General features: G+C 47.8%; 1 protein-coding gene across 1 annotated transcript in view; it reads right to left on the bottom strand.

Moving 5' to 3' along the window:
- PIK3R5 (phosphoinositide-3-kinase regulatory subunit 5) overlaps nucleotides 1–11,130 on the bottom strand; it is a 99,162-nt gene extending 88,032 nt beyond the window's left edge. The window contains exon 1 of the mRNA XM_024201376.3: nucleotides 11,074–11,130. The gene's annotated coding sequence lies outside the window, so the exon portion shown is untranslated. The remainder of the gene's footprint in view (nucleotides 1–11,073) is intronic.
- Nucleotides 11,131–19,731: the final 8,601 nt, after the last annotated feature.

Raw genomic sequence — 19,731 nt, 5'->3', positions numbered from 1 at the left:
TTGGTGTCATCCATAAATTTCATAAGTGGAAACGAAAATATTGAGCCCAGGACTGACCCCTGTTGGACCTCACAAGATATACCCTCCCAGTTTGACAGCAAGCTATTGATAACTACTCCTTGAGTAATTTTTTGTCAACTAGTTTTGCTCCCACAGTACAGTAATTTTACCTAGACCACATTCTCTTGTTTCCTTATGAGAATGTCATGTGGGACTGTGTCAAAAACTTACTAAAAATCAAGATATATCACATGCTAATCTCCCAGACAGGCAACACAGAGTAGTCTTCAAATGGGAGACGCACTCACTTTTTGTTTTTGTTTTTATAAACAAACATGCATCTTGTCAGAAAGCAGCTAAATGCAGAATGGACCTATATTCTTCTCACCAGCTCTGTATTCTAGATATCATTTCTAGGAAGAAGGTATTCCCTCCCACATTACTTTATTAGAGGATTCCTTCCAACTGTTACAAGTGTCAAAAATTTAGGGCAGTCAGAAAAAGACATCTCAGCTCTTTAGATTGATTCATAGCATAGAGGTAACATTCTAATATCTTAATGAGGAGATCTATTAGTCTCTGAAATAAGCTCCTAAGGGAAACTATGGAAGCCCTATTGCTTAAGAAATTTAAAAACTAGACTAGAAAAGACTGCTGTAGTATAGGGAACAAATATGCACTGGTAGAAAATGGGCTAGATGTGGGAGATAGAAAAGACCTAATAGGTCTCATCTATGGTTACTTAAAAGCTACCACTCACTATATGCTGGGATTTCTTCTTTCTGAAGTGCAGCTCTACTCTGAAAAGTAACTTTGTAAAAACAACACCATGGTGCTCCTTGTTTCTCATTGCACAGTAATTCTAGATCAATTGTGCTCAATTTACAAATCAAAAGATGTTTTAACTGTCAGTCCTGCAGATTAAGCCTAGGATCTGAGAGTCAAGCTGATTTCTTCCTTTCTCAAGCATCTTCACCGGTAATAAAAAGTCACATAGTATAAGATGTGTCCTCGGCAACAGCTGTCCTCACAAAGATTGCTCTCAGTAATACCTGAGCAGTCCCACTGCCTTTTACGGAGTTGCACAGGTGTAACTGAACTCGGTAACTATCCTGTTGAACACAATCCAGTTCACTCCTCCATCGCTGTGTGTGATATGTCAGGCTAACTGTGGTGGGTGGCAGCTTGTTTTCCTCACAGCAGCAATGACTCCAAACACAAACTCATATCTGATTTGACGATTAAGTAAAGGTCAGTACATAGTCACTTTTCAGAGAGAAAATGCACTTGTTCCTGGCATCAATTACAAAAAAAGAAACCCACCTTGGCTACAGGATGGAAGAGTTAATTTTAGCACATATCAGTCTTTATCATAGCAGTGAAGCTTAGTTTCACTTGGTATGATACTCTCAACTACAACTTCAGTATCAAGCCTGAAGAAGATTTAACTTGAGATAGCGGTGGGGTTTGACAGTTTCACTTCTGGGATTGAGCATTCCGTCACTGGCACACAATGGAAACTCCTCCATTGCTATTCACAGGGCATAGGAAAGGGAATTGTTAAGGAAGTTATAAAGCACCTGGACACTTTTATAACACCTAGCTTCTTATCCTGCTAAAGCAACACTCCCTAACCTGGGGAGCATAGAGCAGTGGGGATGGGGAACACTGCAGGACCCTGAGCCTGCCACAGACCTACTGGGAAAATGTTTAAAAGTGACCCAAATCCATTCATAGAGTCTAAATCCAAAAGCACTACCCCTAGAGTCTAAGGGACCACTGCAATCATCGAGCCTGAGCTCCTGTTTAAACACAGGCAACAGAAGTTCTCTGAAATAACTCTTGTTTGAACTAGAGCCTATCTTGAAGGCACAGGACAATTACTGGCATTTAAAAAGGCTTGTTGGGGATTTGAACCCAGGACCACTCCCACTTGCAAGGTAAGAATCATATGCCTATACCAACAAGCTACTCATAGGTGGCAGGTGAAGCGTCCCCTGGGGAAGGCTAGCTCCCTGCCCCACCTCTTCTGCCCTCGGCCCCACCCCAGGCCCTCCCCACTTGCCGTGTCCCGCCACAAGACCCCCAACCTGCCTGGTCCCTCCTCACCTGCCTCATCCCTCCTCACACACCCCTGGCTGCTGTGAGACCCCTCTCCCACCTGCCCCCCCTCCCCCCTGCCATTGGCTCGCTGCATCCCTCTTCACACCTCCTGCCCCAGCGGGGGAAAGTGGGTGAGGAGGAACGCGGTGGTGATCTCTGGGAGGGAGGGGTGGTGTAGTAGAGGAAGACTTACCAGACAGGCAGCAAAAGCAGGCAGTGGGGGACTCAGGGAAGGGGCAGAGCAGGGAGGGGAAGAGGTGTGGCCACCATGGCCCAGGTGTCTGGGCCTTTTATAACCCACTGCCCATGAAGCTACTTCCCATGATGGCCTCAACACATCCAGCCACAGAAGCAGCTCCCCTGGGGTACAGGCTCAGAAAGCAAGCTCCCCTGGATCAAGTTTTGCTTCCCTGCACTTGTGGCACTATGCCCAGCCACTTGCCCAAGTTCTGCCCAGCTTCAAGGGGTCATCCATGGATACCCACAGCAGCAACAAAGGAAAGATAAAAGGAGAGGGCAGAAGAAAGGACACATGGCAACAGCTCCACCAGAACAGAGCATTAAGGGAAAACCAGAGTTTTAACATGTGAGAGGTACATGTGGGTGGTCCCATCATGTAGGTTTGTACCAGGAATAAGTGAAAACAGTGATACTGCAATACCATGTAATCATCCCCCTCCCATTATTTCACGGCTCCACTGGCCATCCGGCTTCATTTGTCTCTCCAAAGTGCTCCTGTCTACAGTTAAAAGCCCCAGAGACTTTGCACATAAAAGATAACATGGTACGTCATTCCCCTTCCTGCCAATTGGCTGTACTGTTTGCATTATGGTAGCACATTGAGACCAGGGCCCCTTTGTGCTGGGTGCTGTACATATGTATAATAAGAGACATTCCCTGTCCCAAAGAGACTACAGTCTAAAAGGCAAGACAGATATGGAGGTCAGAGGGGAAAAAATAGAGGACGGTTAAATGAATTGCCCAACGCCACATAGTGGGGTGGGGAATAGAACCCATATCTCCCATGTGCCAGTCCAGTGCTCTACCCACTACTCTACACTGCCTCTCTTTAGTGAATTCCATGGTATGAATATAGAGTGATGACTTTGCCCAATTTAGTTATTTTTAAAAACTAGCTTACATACGCAGTTTGTGTCGGCTTAAGTTCTCTAGTGGTGAAACAAAGACACTGTAGGACAGAATGGTCAGGAAAAAAAAACAGCCCTAATGTTCCTGAGTGGTTTTTTTAAACTGCACGTCTTCACTACCCGCTGGATCGGCGGGTAGCAATCGATCTATTGGGGATCGACTTATCGCGTCTAGTGAAGACGCGATAAAATCGATCCCCGATGGATCTGCCGTCGACTCTGGAAATCCACCACGGCAAGAGGCGGAAGCGGAGTCGACGGCGGTGCGGCAGCGGTCGACTCGCCGCCGTCCTCACAGCCAGGTAAGTCGACCTAAAATACACAACTTCAGCTACGCTATTCACGTAGCTGAAGTTGCGTATCTTAGGTCAACACCCCCCCTCCCCTCCCCCCCGTAGTGTAGACCGGTACAAAACAGATTTGCTTGAAATTTAATGGAAAAACAAAAAACAAATTAAAGCTTTACTCTAAGGCCCTGTTTCTAAAACTCCCTTCGTGTAAACATTTCCCACTGAGAGGGAGCCCTAAGTGGTAACACAGGCACTGTTTCAACTGCTGCTGTCATTGTTATCAATCATTTAGATCTGCTCCTAGCAAAGTTAAACTGAGTGGTACTGAAAGCCATGTCAAAAGCTGACACCTCATCTATGCTAGGGTTCCTATCACTACTGACCTTTGGCTAAGCCACTGTTAGCAACAGTGAGAAATTTTTCAAAAGTTCCCCTAGTACAGACAGACCCTGAGAGTAAATTCTGGTTCTGATCCACATTTGTTTTCATGGCTGACAAAGGGGTTTAAACCCAATTTCTCCTGCAAAATTGCATGAATTTCTCCTGCAAAATTGCATGCAACTGCAACTATGGATCTGACAGCAACACCTGTACAGTCTACAGCTGAAGATGAAGCCACTCCACCTTCTGACCTGAAGATGGGCTAGGGTTAGCCTAGTCTTCCTAATTTCTAAAGATGGGGTGGGTTTTAATATCCAACATCCATCCAATTATCCACCCAGGCAAGCCAGCATCAACCAGGGCTCCACAATACCAAAAGAATCAAGGAATTCTGTGTGTGTCACCTTCAGCATTCTCTGGAACAAAAGAGTACAAGAATAGAAGGAGTCTATACAAGCCCAGGTCTGCTTTTTTGGATAATACAAGGAGCAGCTAGGGAATGAAATACATAATACGAGGAGCAGCTAGGGAATGAAACATATTTATATACCAAAGCTCCAGTCCTGCAATGTCGTCTAGATGAGCAGAGCCCAGCACACACCTGAAGAGAGGAAGGATGTCCCAGGGGTTAGGGTGCTAGGACTTAACAGACCTGGGTTCAAGTCCCTCCTCTATTACAGACTTCCTGTGTCACCTGGCCAAGTCACTTTGGTTCTGTCTCCACTGCAGTCAGAGGTGTGACTGCAGCACATGTAGAAATACCCATGCTATCTTTGATCTAGCTAGCTCAAGTAACAACAGCAGCGAAGCTGCAGCAACTTGAGCTCGCTGCTTGAGTACACACCCAGAGTCCTGGATGGGCTTATACAGCCCATGCTGCCGCAGCTTCACTGCTATTGTCATTGGAGCTAGCTAGAGCAAAGCTGGCTCAGGTACACGCCCGCGTGCTTCAGTCACACCTCTGATTGCAGCATAGAGATACCCTTAGTCTCTCTTTTGTCAAAGTCCCTCATCTGTACAGTGAGGATAACAGCATTTCCCTATCGCACAGGGGTGATGTGAGGCTAAATATCCAGCAGGAGGGGGAAGACAAAGATTGGAAGGTGCTCATACTACGCTGCTGAGAGCCACAGTGCCTTCAATAGTTCATTGCAGGGGAGGAATTTTAGGGACTGAGATGTTACCTAATTTTGCAAACGCCTAGAACCTGAGGTCACCACCACTAGCACTCACAAAACTTTTATAAAGGTACTTTATTGATATCAGTTTGGAGTAGGGCGGTAACCCTTTAAATAGTTAGTGAGCCCACTATGTTCTACTTTAAAAAACTCAGCCAGAGCTGCAGCATGTCTGAGTAATTGGGCCCCGCATGTTGTGTTCAATGAGTTATTTGGAGCCCCACTGTGCCCCTGTGGTTTCTTCAGACTACTGTGTCTTTTGCCCTTCACCCAGCAACAACAGCGACCCAGACTGGATCCACCTTAAAATGATTCTAACCTGGTGGAGAATCTCCTATGGACTCTCAAATGTCTCAGCAGCAATTTAAGCCCTGATCTTTCAACTGGATCTATGTGGCCAGACCCAAGGAGAGCCCCACATATGTCTAGAGCATTCTGTGGGGGGTCCATTTGCATAGATCCAATGCAGGATGGCCGCCTCATTGTATTAAAAAGGCATGATTTATAGTGCTATAATATGTTCAATCAGAATTGCAGTCCTATCTTAACCCAAGAACTGCAACTTCATTACCCAAATGGATCATGCTCCCTCTTGTATTAAGGAGCTCAGCCTTCCTCAGTTCACACTGAGCCATTATTTGCCAAGTTTAGCAACACAAAAGCACTGCTAGTGAAGAAACACATGTGCAGCTTCACTTATACAGATTGCCAGAAACAATGAGAAAAAGGAAATGCCACCTGAAAGGATGAGAACTCGTTTGTGGCGTAGCCTCTGATTCAAGGATATGGTTTAAATAGACACACCATCAGTGACTGAAGGACTAGGTTAAGGGACATACAATGTCATCAAGATACCAGTTAGAAAGAAAGAACTTTGGGAGAAGCATGTTTGATCAAAAAATAAAAACAGACACAGAAAACTGGAAGAAAGTTACAAGGGCAGCTGAGAGCTGTGTGTCACCGGCAGCAGCATTTCAACGGAGCTTTCCCTCTGTGGATCTGCAGTGAGGATGAGCTATAAGTAGCTGGCCAAGTAACATTTGGCATTTTCCTATTTAACTCCAAAACGGACATGTGCTTAACATTAGTGGCACAACTACACCTGTTCTGCTTTTACCCCTTGTTCCCCTGCAGGGCCAGCACAACTGGGAGAGAAAGACCATTCTGGAGTGTATTCCTTCTTGTGCATAAATTGATCATCCCTGTAACTGGAGCTTAGCTAACCAATTAGTTACAGGTGTGCGTGCAGTGCAACCAGTGAGGTTGCACAACTGTCCCAGAGAAGAATTTGAATCTTTATTACAGGTCATGAGGCATGAAAGGCAGAACCCAGCTTAACTCTCCGATTCTGGGAGAGATTTCAGGGCTGTCATTTAGATAACACCTTTCTTGAAAATAGAGCACACTGGGCACAGAAACAATCAAGACACAAACATGACAACCCATTTTTTACAAAACCACTTTTCACAGGGGAACTGCATCAATTTCACACATGAAAGCTCCAGCTACAGTTCTCATAAATATATTTTAAAACTCAGCGATGCTTTTGCCTATAGAATCTCTATGGGGAGATCATTGAGAGATGGTGATATTGATGATAGGGATCATCTTACTGCAAATGTAAGCTGCCTTTTAAATGGCAAAGCCTGAAATCAAAGACTAACAACCTAGGAGGAGTTCATGTAGTCCAAAAAAACATGTGTTATAACCACTGCTTGCCAAACAGGACACAATTAGTAGGAAAACAAAGTGTTTATCCGCAAGCTTCCAAGAGGGTATTAGAAACAATGAAGAGGAAATACAAAATTAACACTACAGAGGCGCAACTGGCAGCGCCCTGCAAGAGCCTGTTCTTCCTCATGAGGCTGCCTATTCAGTAGCTTTCATTAAGAAAATTGCATCTCCGAAGCATTCCTGCCAGCGTCCTTATTTCCCAATGAAGGCTTGCCAAAGAGCTGTGTCTTTTAGCTACTGCACAGCGTACGTTCCATGTTCATCGCTTGCTAACTGCTCAAACCTTTGCAATTAAAACACCAGAGGAGTCCCATGGAAGCATCATTAGGGAGACAAGTTCTCATGCGGGGTTAATTGGCAGGCAAAGACAAGATCATCAAAACACAAAAGCCCCCTTTTGGTGTCTATAACGGGAAGTGAGTTTGGAAACTGCATTTGCTCTCCTCACTCCTCCCCAGAAGGACAATAAAAAATGGATTTTTCCCTAACAACTAGGCCCATGACCAGGACAGGGAAGGTCGTGTCCACCCTACTGGGACACCTCACAGAGGGGGCAACAGCACAGCACGATGACGGCACCAAGTTGCCTGTGCAACAGCCCTTGTGTATCTTTAAGCATTTCACTACTGCATGGCATTCACAGTACACAAGGCAAGAATGCTACTGCTAACTACTGCCCATTCACCTGAGCAGCAGCTCAGCGGGCAATGCGGAAGCATGCTGACCAAAAACACACAGCCCTGCAGCACCCGTGAAGTGCATGTCATTCTGTGTGGTTTCAGGAAGTAGCTGGTAGAGCAGCCTGGTGATTCTAGAGCTAACTCATCACACTTTCATACATTTAAGAGCCCCAGGCCCAGCCCCCTCAGTCACTGGGCTGGTAAAGGATGGCAGTGCTGCAAAGAGAGTTTGCTCAGATCCTGGATGGGAAAGGAGCACCACACATCAAGCTAAGAGTGGCATTGACGGACTCTGTTTGGCAATGGAAGATCACCACCCTCCAGGCCCTTCTGAGGAAGGGGAGAGGGAATCTTCTTTGAGCGAGAAACAAAAGCATGAGATCAGCGAGTGTATCAATGAGCAGTAATATTTCCCAGAACCATCAGGATGAAATTTCCAACCCTAAAATCTCCCCAGCTAAACAGCTCTGTGAACCACACAACTGTGCATCAAAGTTTCAGCTAGCGATGAAAAACACACGTCGGACCCGTGGAGCGAAGCCAGTGGGGGAGCCCCTGTTTCCATAGGAACCTGATCCAATCCTCTCACCTATTCCAGATAATGGAACTACAGAGCTCTGAAGCATTTAAAGAGGAGCGGAGCTTAAAAGTCAACAGAATCTACACTGTTCCAGGCACACACACGCTCTTGCAGGGCTCAGCCCATGGTCTCCTCGCCCCATATGCCTTGCACATAGTCCCACGTCTGGGCATCCACTTGAAAGTTTACAAGGAAAACCCCAAGACATAAATTATGCACCCCACACATTGGGGCAGGTAAATATCCACTTTATTAAATAAATATAGAAGTTGAAACCTATCCCCACTTGATCTGTGGCTGTAGCATACAAAAGCTGCAAGCACTCCTGTCACTGAGCTGACACAAAGACAAAGATGCCCCAGTCTTGTCTATGCTAGTGTCCACAGTGTTTCTTTCACTAGCGGAGCTACACCAGTGGTGTAATTACAGCTACAGAGTTTGCTAGTTTATTCAAAGCCGCAAGCACTAGTCTGCTGTTGTTAAAGCCAGGATCTTCTGAGAGCAGAGTGTGGTAATTTTCCTCTGACGCTTTCATCTAGATTCAGTTCTTCTTTTTCATCACAACGTGAACTTTTATTTATAAAGTTAAGTAGAAGAAGCCACAACATAGTTTAGTTTTGCTTCTCTCCCTGCCTCCCATGTAGCCTCTCTCTTTGGTTGCCTGCTAAGAACCTCAGGACCCTGCTCCAACATGTTTGCTGTCCCCTCCCATCACATCATGGATGTCCAAACTTTGCCCAACTGACAGGCTGTGTTGGCATCTCAACAGGAGCCCAAAGGCTGCATCAAGTTTACATGAAGTGACGCAGATAGCAGCTGCCTTCATCTTTAATTCACAGGCACAATCCATGGAGGCTGCGTAGCCAGGCATACAAAGGGGCCTGAACACCTGGACCACGATGGAGCATTGCATGCTTGGATCTGTTGTGTTTCCACACCACTTCTCCTCCGTCACAAAGAGCAGGGCACCTATGGATTGTATAGCACAGATCCAGGAGCAATACTTGTCCAGCTGGCTGTAATTTGAGCACTCCTGGGTGGAGGAGAGGGGAGGGGAGCATCAGGGGATGGTAGGGCTAGGGGCTTCTGCCCAGTGGGGAGGGAAGTCTAGGGGCTTCAGCCCCACGGGAGGCACCTGCCAGGGCTCGGGGCTTCAGAAGCTCTGAGCCCTGGCAGGGGTGCCCAACTCTCAAACTTCTGAAGATTATCATATGCGGCTTGGAAGGTGCCAAATATAAATCTCCTTTATATTTTTATCCTCTTCCCTTCCAAATTTCTCATTACAAACTCTGATCTGAAATTCACACATCTGCTTCGTGCTCTGGAATTGTTTGTATTCAAATTTCTGCACCAGTTTTCAGAACCACCTCAGTATTACTATAAAAAAGTAAAAGACTGGAATAGTGTTTTTCCCCCCCCAAAATGTAATTTTTTTTTAAAATGGCATTTTTCATTTTCCTAAATGGAAGCTTTCAGAATATACATCAAACATATTATTTAAAAAACTCACTACTGAATAACAACACTGTCGCTGCTTAGCACTACCAGAGATCCCATGACACAGCAACACAGGCAACTCCAACTTTCATCTCACACTGTTGCACCATGACTGCTGGTAGTGACAGTGGGGCACACTGCTACAGACAATCAGCCAGTGAAGCTGAGCTAGTGCTAGTAATAGTGTGCAATTTTAACAAACATGCTAATGGAGATAAAGGCCTGAGAGGTTGTGTCTGTATATCTCTTACGCTGCAGCTAGTTCAATCAACTGAGTCTTTTCCCTCCTGTAACATCTGCATTAAGCCTTTCTAGGAGGTGGTCAGGACAAGCAAGAGCAAAACAGGCACCAGCCTGGATCCAAGCTCCAGCCAGTTGCAGCTGTATAGCGAAGTGATCCTTGCGGTGAAGTTTGACTAGGGATGGGAGATAGACGCACTAAAGGAGAGTAGCTCATTGGTCTCCATTAGATTGGAGGAATTCCTGCCATAGAGAAAGGTGAAGGGACGGTGTCCAGATTTACACTAGATTGGATGAAGCTCCACAGGGAACAATCCCACGCTGATAGGAACGTGGATGTAAAAGACCTGGTGGGTCTTGTCTGCTTCTAGACTCTACATTCCTAGGAGTATGATTTACTCCTGTGTCCATCTGGGCAGAGTCCAGAACCACTTTCCATTCCCTATGTGCCGTTTTTAATGCATTCTGTCTCCTTGTTCGTGCATACCCCCATGTCCTCCTGATCCCTGCTGCTTCAGAGGGGAAGGCAGCTCCCCTCTCACAAATCACACATGGATTAGGACTGATCAAAAGCATGTGGTCCAGGTATTTCCAGGGCTTGGGGCCTGGGAGAGCCAGTGCATTCAATCCTGCCATAACAGGCTACTGTTTAACATCCTCCTGCAGTGGGGGAGCAGGTCACTGCTTGCTCTCCCACCTGGGGCAGCAGAGACAGAGGCTCAAAAATCCAGCCACTGCAATGACAGGCTGGAGAGCCCCTGGAATTTCCCCGCCCGCCGGCAGGGCTGAGCTGGGACATCCCCACCAAACCGGGTCCCACACCTGGGATGGCCCATAAACAGCCCAGGAACTTTTCACACCCACCCAGGCTCGGGTAGAAAAACAAACTTCAGAAATGACTCACCTCTGTATCTCACCACCCGGGGCCTTTCCCCATCGGTCCTGTCAACAGGCGGGACCTCACCAAGCCTGGAAGTCAGACCTCACCCCACGCAGGGCGCCCTTGGCCCGGCTGCAGGGTGCTACCAGGGTCGCGGGGTGGGCAGCACCCGGGCTGAGGGGAAATGTCCGGCCGGGGGCAGCTGGTGCCTCCCCGCTCGGGGTCCCCCTCCCCCGGGTCCTGCCGGGACGCCAGCCCCACCATTGCCCCAGCCGCCCCCCTGCAGCCCGGCTCGGCCAGCCGGCCTCCGATCGGCCCCCGGCGTCCAGCCCCAGCCGGGCTCCGGGGCGCCGCTCACCCACCTGCAGGGCAGCTCCCGCCGGGGCTCACTGCCCATCCTGGGTCCCGCGGCAGCGCTACAGCCCGCGGCGCCGGGCTGGGTCTCCGCAGCGAGCCGCTTCCATGGCCGGGATGGAGCCGAGGCAACGCAGCCGCCGCTGGGCTGCACCAGAGAGGGACCGGGACTGGCTGGGCGGGGGCGGGCTGCGGGCTGGCGGGAGGGGCGGGGCTGAGCGGCTGCCTCTGCCCTGGAGCGCAGCCGAGCCCGGACCGCCACGGCACGGGGCGCCAAGGAGCCAGCGCTGGGGAGCAAGACCACTCGTGTCTGTCTGTGCTCATACACACTGGTCTGTCTGTCTGTCCCCAGACACATCTATCCTCATACATACCTCTCCATCTGTCTGTCCCCAGACACATCTATTCTCATACACCGCTCTGTCTGTCTGTCCTCATACACACTGGTCTGTCTGTCTGTCTGTCCCCAGACACATCTATCCTCATACACACCGCTGTCTGTCTGTCCCCAGACACCTCTAGCTGTCTGTCCTCATACACACTGGTCTGTCTGTCTATCCTCATACACACCTCTCTCTCCCCATACACGCTGCTCCGTCTCTCTGTCCCCATACACATCTATCCTCATACATACCACTCTGTCTGTCTGTCCCCATACACATCTATCCTCATACACACTGCTCTGTCTGTCCACACACAGATCTGTCTATCCCCATACACACCACTCTGTCTGTCCTCATACTCATCTATTTATCTAATTGTTCGTATACACATCCATCTGTCCCCATACACATCTATCTATCCTCATACACACCCTCTGTTTGTCTATCCCCTGCCTTGTTCAGCATTTTATATAATCTCTTTTTCTCCTCCCTAGATACTAGAACGCTGGTCTCTCTGGCTAATCGTTTCTTTAGGACTCTGCAACTCTTTGGCTATTAATATAAAAGTATCACAAATCCAAAAAAATGTGAATGTCTGGTTCTTGCAGTGGCCATATTTCATACCTCTCACCCACTACAGACACATATAATAATAATAATAAATTTATATTTCAATTCATCATTAACTGTAGGCATACTGCCAATCTTGCCCCTAGTCAAAGTGTCTGGAGTGCCATACAACCTAATAGAAACACGTGCACTAGAATTAGCCCACCTTGAAATGCTAAGCTCTGAATGTACAAACACAGGATGGGCCCAGTCCAGGAGAGGGATTGAAAGAGAAGAGGGATAAATGGCCAGTCCAGGTTATTGAAGAAACACTGAAGAGCTTTACAGGCACTCCTCAAAGTGTGCAGAGATGAAGTTTGGTGGGTTTCAGTGGCGAGGGATTTTCACACTGGAGGGCTGAGCAGATGCACCATCACCTGCTGACATCCAACATTATGCTGGAGAGGCCAGCTGTGCCACCCTGTACAATGCCACTGTCTATGTCACTGATACAGAGACTCTGCATGACTGAGTTATCATTCCTGTGGGATCAGAGATAGGCAGATGCCGCACTATTCTGAGTCAGACAATATTCACATTCAGGAGGCTTAACTTTCAGACCCCCACATTCAAAATATCATCAGGTATCAGCCTAGGCCTACTCTGCAGACCTCAGTTCCAAATCCTTCCCAAACCCAGGTTGCTTTAAGCCCTTTCTCTGGAGTGGCGGGCCAGGGACCTTCTTCTTATCTCCTCTCCAGTGTCTTCAGAGAGTGGCCAATTGGCCACCTCCCCCATCTCCGTCATTGGAGGTTTTTAAGAACAGGTTAGACAAACACCTCTCAGGGATGGTCTAGTTATTACATAGTCCAGCCATGAGTGCAGAGGACTGGACTAGATGACCTCTTGAGGTCCCTTCCAGTCCTACGATTGTATGATTCTATGATCTTCAATCTTCAGAGACCGCTGCCATCCTCTCAACTACAAACAGGGGCGTGGGGGAAAGGAGCATACGTCCTACTTGCCCCTCTCCCTGCCATCATGCATGAAATATGTTCCTGTTGCTGCTGCACTGGGACTGGGTCATAGGAGGCCACAGCTAGCAAGGTGGGTAGTAACTAGGGATTTTGCATTGGGTTTCCTTGCGGTTTTGGTTTTTCTTAAGAAAGCGACCGCAGGTCATTCGTGTGGCAAGATCCGAAAGAAACTCGAAGGCTGAAATAGACGCAGGTTTCAGTGTGAGATTCCAGTGAATTTCAAAAGAAGCTGAAAGGGACAGAGAAAAAAATCCCCCCTTCATTGATTACACTGGCACATGTGACTCATAGTCATAGATTCTAAGGCCAGAAGAGACCATTGCGGTCATCTAGTCTGACCTCCTGCATAACACAGGCCATAAGACTTCCCTGAGTTAATTCCTATTTGAACTAGAGCAGATCTTTCAGAGAAACATCCAATCTGGTTTTAAAATGATGGAGACTTCACCTCAGCCATTGGTAAATTGTTCCAATGGTTAATTACCCTTGCTATTGGTACCTTCCAGTCTGAATTTGCCTAGCTTCAACTTCCAGCCAGTGACATGCCAATGAAATGGGATTCTGGAGCCCTTGGGTTCTGCCACCTCTGGTTCATACAGTCACCAGAACAGTCCAATGGCAAATGATTGCTACAGTTCATGTAGGGAAAAACTTTACCCCATAGAACATTGAAGGAGTGATGTGTCGGGAGGGGTGCTCTAGCCCCAAGGCTGATTCTACACTGGCAATTTGCAATAAATCTCCACCAGTGAAAATAACAGTGGAAACTCTAGTGTATACAGGGTGCTGGTGTGTTTACCACCACGGAGTGAGATTTTCACCAGTGCTCAGCATTGGCCTAACTTTGTGCTCACTGGCAAAACTGCAATGAGAGCAGATTGGGCCAGCACGGAGTGATTTAAAAATCTGGCCCCATGCAACCCTGCAGACACAGGCGATATCCTGTGATGATTCTGCATGAACAACAATGCATACAAATACACTTATTTGAAACCTTGGTGACAAAGGTCCCTGCATCTACCAGGCTGTTTTCAAAAGCTAAGGCCCCGGTCATGCAATGTGCTTCAAGGGGGCAAATCCCTGTGACTGAGCAGAGCTTTGTTGATGTCAGCGCTGCATGGAATGGGTGCACAGGTGTGCTTGCACTGAGATCATTGCAGGGGTATGTCTATATTGCAAGTAGACACCCATGGCTGGCCCATGCCAACTGACTCAGGTTCGCGGGACTCATGCTAAGGGGCTGTTTAATTGCGGTGTAGACATTTGTTCTGGCTCAGGCTGCAGCCTGAGCTCTGGGACCCTCCCACCTCACAGGGTCCTAGAGCCCAGGCTCCAGCCCGAGCCTGCATGTCTACACCACAGTTAAATAGCCCCTTAAGCTGAGCCCCACAAGCCTGAGTCAGCTGGCACGGGCCAGCTGCAGGTTTTTAATAGCCGTGTAGACGTACCCTGAGAGTGTAACTGCCTTTTTGACTTGGCTCTTTAGAAACAGATCAGGAAAGCTAGCTAGGGGCTGGGGGGTGTGTGTGGCTTGTCCAGGTATAGATGAGGGTCAGGCCAGGACTTGGGGACAGATTCAGTGATGCTGAAATCTCATCATTCATTCTCAGAAGATTTCTGCCATCTTAAGCCACATCCAAACTGGAACTGTTACCCAGGGTCTTTCTGGTTTGGGGTGTGGTCTGTGACCAAAAACATGGGGCCAGGTTCAGATCTAGGGATTCAAATCTGACCTCCCCATACTCCTGAATTCAGAGGGGTCTGGATCTGAGGTTTCAGTTCAGGCCCATCTCTAATCAAAACCAATCAGGCAATGTCTAGGGAACAGTTCTGAATCTGCAAAGAATTGTGATCACGCACCATTTGTATGCATTGCAAAATGATCTCTGAATACACTCCAACTTCCCAACCTGACATACTATATGTATTGTAACCTGTGTGTTTTGCTTCCTTGTGTGTATGTGAGCTTGAGGAAATTACCAAACATGGGTATTGGTTCAAGGGGCTCAGTCTGAAGGAAGGATGTGGAGAAAGAGGAGGGACGTATAATACCATAACACATACTCTGCTGGGGAGTCTGCTGCAGTGTGCACTGACAAGAATTATAAACAAGACACACACCAGGTGGCATCTCCCATCCGGCTTGACTGTAGCAGAGATCTCAGAGGAGGAGGCTGCTGGTGGCTAGCTCCTTGCCTTCTAGAGAAAGCTGAATCACAGGGGAATGATTAGAGCTGCTCAGGAATTTTTCTATGAAACATTTTTTCATCAGAAAAAGCTGACATGGTAAAACTGAAACTTTTCACAGGAATGGACCCATTTTGATAGCCAATAACCCCGTGGTTAGGGCAGTCACTTGGGCTATGGCAGACCTAGGCTCACATCCCTGCTCTGCCTGATCTGCAGCAGCGCCTTGAAGCCAGGTCTCGCTCTCCCAGGTGAGTCCCCTAACCACGGGGCTATTGTGGGCTGGGTCTCAAAACTCTCAATCTCTCGGTTGCAGCTTTGTACACATAATGAAGAAGTCATTGGAGCAGGGATTCCCCCCACAGCTCAGGTGAGGGCCCCGTGAAAATAGCAAAAGGTCTCACCGTGGAAGGGGGTTTTCTTAAAATCTCAAAAATGTTCTTGGGACGTGAAAGCTGTTTCCTGCCCAGCTCTACCGGTGACACAAATGCAGCCTTTGGAAACAACAGGACTGTGAGGGGAGGGGACAGCCAGAATCACACTGCAGGCTGCTCTCTGCTTCCTTTTTCAAACTCCCCCACTCGGGGAAATCCACTGTGAGCGTTGAATGGACATTGAGTAAGATGGAAAACTAGGCTGAGCCTGGTGAGCATATCATGTCCAACTTTGGCTGGTTTTATGTGACCCATCCGAGCCAGCAGGAGCTATCCTGCTCATACCGAACACCTGTAGAGGGCTTCTGCTCCACAGACAGCAAAGAACCTGACAGTGGAGAGTAAACAGCATTAGCCCACTTTTCCTGAGAGGAAAGCTAAGATGCAGAGACTTGTTCGAAGTCTCACCATCTCCCAGTCTGGGGCTACGGCCATAGGATTGCGCTGTTCCCCATACAAGTGGGTATTTGCAGAACTGTCAGACATAGAGGGTAACAGCTCCCCTACAGTGAGGGACATGGAAGTAAAAGATCCGAGGCTTGGCAGAAAGTAATTAAGACTAAGGTAAGGTCCTAAGTGACTCGGGAGCCTAGATCCAATTTTCAGAAGTGACTTAGACACTTGGGAGCCTAAATCTTGTTGGACTAAGTCTCATTGGACTCAGGTTCCTAAGTCACTTTTGAAAATGGTACTTAGGCTCCTATGTCACTTAGGACCTTTTGAAAATATTGCCTCTCCTCTATATAACATACGTTCGTAAGGATTCTGCAATACAGATTGAGCTAGGACAGATCACTTGCTTCAATACAGTTGCCACCCACACAAAGACCTCAAAGACCCTAATCAACCTTTAGTTGCAGAAAGTGATTTGCATAAACAACATTTTCCTTATCTAAACAAATCATTATGGAATATGCAAAGGGACCGAGCTGCCTGAAAGACAAGCAGGCTGTAAACATTTCCCTTAAAGGGAAAACATTTCCCTTCAAGTGTCAGTCATTTTAGCTCAAATAAAAGTTCTTTTCCAGTTAAAGGAACATTAACAAAAATCCATCTACTCCATTTGCCCCACCTGCTATTTGTAGTTTCTCATCCTCCAAGTTAAGCAGGCCCCATTCAGCACCAGTAAAATTGATAACGTGACTTTTGTAAATGGGATTTAAGCTCCTAAATCTCACAGTTGCTTCTGAAGATGTTATTCTGCAGGCTTACATCCCTCCCTATTCCGCAAATCACTTAAAGCCCATGCTTAAGTACTTTGCTGAACAGGGATGGACTCCTGAATCAGGGCCTGAATGACTCAGTGGAGTGTTTGCAATTTTGCACAATAAATGAAAATTGGTTCTGTGCTGCAGCTTTTGTAACCTAAATTTCAGCTGAGAGCACAGTGTTTACAATCAAGGTATAAGTGACCAATCCACAGCCCATTGATGTCAATGGACTGACTACCATTGATTTCAATAGGCATTGGATCAGGCCCTCAGTCCTTCAAAATGAAAAGAAACTGTTTTTTTTTTCTTTATGGTGGATAAAAAGGGCCTGAAAGGGGTTTTGTCTAGTTGTTTTATTAACATTAGAATTCAGGTCTTGTCAACATCATTTTCCCTAGAGCACTCTATGACAACTGGAGAAGTGGCAAGATGGTGGTATCATAGACACAAGGTGAGTGAGACTGGATTAACTGTGAAGGGGAGTGGTTTGTACTCAGACTGCTTGGAGTTCTTTGGTCTGAGGTTTTTTGAACATCCATTTAACTAAAAGACTCTCACCCCGGCCTGGTCCATGAAGAGCTGCGAGGCTCCCGATCCGCGTATCCGTGTCCTCCAAGGGACACTTGCTGCAAAATCAGGGAAGGAAAGACTTGATTTTCCTGGGGTTAAAAAACAAGCAGACAGAAAAACTCTTTATAGAAATCCCTTTCAAGCTTTCTTTAAACACCCTAATGGAGTCAAAAAGGGCACACGCCCCGTTCCTGTATCTCTGGATTTACAATGGCAGAGTTGGCAGGTCCTCTCCTATGGGATCAGCTGGGTGGTGACAGAGTAGGTGCGGGAGAAGCGAAGGGGGGATATAAACACAACTACCAGTCTGTCCCTCCACTACTCGCTTTGGACGATGTTACAAACTGTAAAGGAGGAAGCTCATTTCACAACCACCACCCTCTCTGAGGATTTGCATAAGAGCCTGTTGCAGTACTAGGACCTTTTACATGCTGTGTGTATATGATGCCATCCATCGTGGGGAGAAAGCTAAGCAGCAGAGTAGCCAAGCCAAGTTATAGCTCAGTTATCCAGTGGGTTCCTGACTCTTATATGTAAATGCAGCTGTTCACCAGATGGAGAACTTCACTGCACCAGCTAAGCTCCAATTCGGCTATGCACCTTCTGCACTGTAATGAAGAGTGAGCTCACCCATCTTGCAATCAGGAAAATAGTGTGCACAGCCAAATGGGAAGTGGGCAACATGCGGCATGGTACCCTGCCCAGAGACTCAACTTCAAGGTAGCAAGTGCCACAAGCCTGAGTCTGCACTGGTGTGTGCACCAGGAGCTGGGAACAACTACAATAATTGGTGTGTGTCCCTCCCACAGCTTTTTATACATGGTCTAATCGACTACCTTGGCCCACTCCCAATGGGCAGTAAAATGGACCAAGCAATGGGCCCAGTCTTCTGCATAGTGAACCAGACGACAGGAAACCTGCATCCTATTCTGTGGTGGAGGTCTTGGGCGAGTCATTTCACTGCTCTGTGCTTCACTTTCCCCATTCGTAAAATGGAGACACCTGCCTCTCCTTTGTAAAGCGCTCTGGGGCTATTAATGGAAATGCTATGGTGTCCGTATTATTATTCTCCTGGAGGGAAACACATGGTCCTGGGAGACTGGCACTGTTATTTCACTGTTATAAAAGCAAGTATAGCAGAAGCACCCAAATGCATAAAACAGCATATTAAGGACTGACTCAGGACCCATGTGGAGAAGCAGCTGGCAGAGTATGAGGAGCTGCAGGCACGGAGCTGATATTCTCAAGCACCATCCAGGTCAAACCAGGACTAGGCTTGCAGACCACCCCACGAGTGCTCTCAAACCTGCTGTCTAGTCATTGCATCAGCCTGCTCGCTGGCGGTCATTGCAGCTGAGTGTGTGTGCGGGGTGCCAGGGCTGGCCAGATGGGGCCCGCAGCGGAGCTGGGATGTGCTGAGTTTATCGTCTATGGGGGATTTTTACACAAAGCTGAGCTTTCATTTTGATACTTGTTTGTTCTTCCCAGGAACACAAGGGGAAGGTTCCTTTTTCCTAGGCAGCACCTAAATCAGGCAGCCAGCAGAAGCCCCTCCAAAAACAGCCCCTGCCCAGGCTGTGAACTTCCCTTCCCTCCTCAACCTCCACGCCTTAGGGCCACACCCCTGGCTCTGAACCCCACCCCCACCTCAAACCCACACCCACACCACATGTTGACCTCTCCCTAAAGCTGAGAAATATCTCCCCTTCCACTCAAGGGCCCTGCCAGGTGGCATAGAGCTCAGAACTGTCCCTACTTGCTGATGGGCCTAAAGAAGCAGGAGCACAGTGTGGGGGGGGGAGGGGGGAGGGTTTCCATGCCTGCCTTGCAGGAGTTAATCTGGATTAGCCTGGAATCCTTGCACTGAGCCTGCTCCTACTGCAACTGCCTTCTCCAGAGACCAGGTGTCCCCCACGTGGCAGAGGGTGGTACTGCACCCTGTAGTACAGAGCTCACACTAGAGACTATAGATAGCAGAGGCCAGATGTAGTCAGTAACGCAGGCTGCTGAGGCAGGTTGTTGTACATTATCCAGGGAGCATTAAGGATCAGGGAATATAATCATGGCTCTTATTGTGGGAGCAGCTGCAGAAGCAGCCAGGAGTGCTGCACTGGTGGGGAGAGGGTGAAATGGGATCCTCTCCTGCCCCCAGCACCTTCGGATTCAGAACTGCAGGGGAGGCCCCCCCAACTCTGGGGAAATTGCACCCAAGTAGTGCCTCCCTTCCCGCATCTCGTCACCTTAGCATTACTGCACTCTTACCCTCTCCTCCCATGCCCTTTTATACTATAGCTG

The sequence above is a fragment of the Terrapene carolina genome, unplaced genomic scaffold (assembly GCF_002925995.2).
Source record: "Terrapene carolina triunguis isolate 2854851 unplaced genomic scaffold, T_m_triunguis-2.0 Scaffold192, whole genome shotgun sequence".
In the NCBI taxonomy this organism is placed as follows: Eukaryota; Metazoa; Chordata; order Testudines; family Emydidae; genus Terrapene; species Terrapene triunguis.
This window is presented reverse-complemented; position numbering and strand designations above follow the sequence as displayed.